Source organism: Rhynchophorus ferrugineus, unplaced genomic scaffold (genome assembly GCF_030347505.1).
Source record: "Rhynchophorus ferrugineus isolate W39M unplaced genomic scaffold, kcgeb_rfMv2 rfM9, whole genome shotgun sequence".
In the NCBI taxonomy this organism is placed as follows: Eukaryota; Metazoa; Arthropoda; class Insecta; order Coleoptera; family Curculionidae; genus Rhynchophorus; species Rhynchophorus ferrugineus.
The window spans coordinates 27,133,084-27,134,308 of record NW_027472588.1 but is presented as its reverse complement, the minus strand read 5'-3'; the positions used below and the strand labels follow the sequence as shown (position 1 = coordinate 27,134,308).

Genomic DNA, 1,225 nt, shown 5'->3' with positions numbered 1-1,225 from the left:
CGGCGGACGTGAGCTGTTGCTTTAATCAGTGCCAAATGATCGTTCTGGTGTCCGCTAGATCCGTTTATAAATTAGATAATGCCTAAATATTCGTCGATTATTCATACATTTTTTATGATTTTCGGCACCATCTCGGCCAACGGGCGATTTTATTTGTGTTTGTTATAAATATCGGTTGTTTTCTTCGTATCGTCCCTATTCTCCACAACCGTTTCGCGGAGTCGTGACCAGAATCGTCAAGCAAACTTTATTTACTAGCTGCTTATTCATTGAGACGTTAATATTCACACATCTAATTAAATAAGCTGTTAATATTAGTTAAATTAAAATATTCACCCATTGTCTTGGGTTCTTGCTATATCCGTTTTAATAATTTTTGCTTCTTGATCAGCTAACACGACATTAAACGATCTCTAATATCTAATACCAAGCGTTCGTAGCTTCATAAACATTACTAGCGTGTCACTACATCAACTGGTCCTCTTGACTACGTAATGCAACTTTTGAATTGAATTAAGTTAATATTTATAAACAACGAATATATGTAACTTTCTATCTTTAACTTAAGTTTAAGGCAGTTTTTGGAGGACTTATTTAATTTTCTCGTAGACATGTTACTCTAATTACAATACGGTTTAAATACAATTTATTTTTTATAAAAATCAATAATGCTGAAGATTTCGGTGTAAATTTAAATTTATATGGCAAATTAAAATATATTATCATCTTGAATTTCGATTATATCATGATAATTATTTTGCATATTGCAACATTTTATATGATTACCTGAAACTAAATGGAAGTAAGTCAGGTCTCCTAAGAAACATCGTAATGGCTAAGGCAATATACAAATACTGAAATTGGAACGATACAGAGAATTAGCATAACCACTACTCAAGGATTATGGAGTATTCTATATGTTTAATACTTTTTTATTACTCTTCGTGATTCTACAATCTGCCCTATTGGCAATAAGTATTTCTTGTGTCTATGTTATATATACATGACATGTAGAAAATCACTTCATTAAGCAATCTTCTGTATAAAATATTATCTTAATTAATTAGTCTTATTCTAAAGCTTATTCAGTAATCAGATCATGTGGTGGGTGTAAAACGTTTTAGTCTACGCACTTCACTATCACGTCGCATATTTAGCTGATTAGCGAGTACATTGGGAGGCACCGACACTCTTTTCGAAGTACTTCACACAAACAGGTTGAATT

At 32.0% G+C, this 1,225-nt stretch overlaps 1 non-coding gene across 1 annotated transcript; it reads left to right on the top strand.

The window, feature by feature from the left end:
* Window positions 1–828: 828 nt before the first annotated feature.
* Window positions 829–934, top strand: LOC143203290 (U6 spliceosomal RNA). Its single transcript, XR_013007313.1, has one exon. It is a non-coding gene; the product is annotated as a U6 spliceosomal RNA (small nuclear RNA).
* The last annotated feature ends 291 nt before the right edge of the window (window positions 935–1,225 follow it).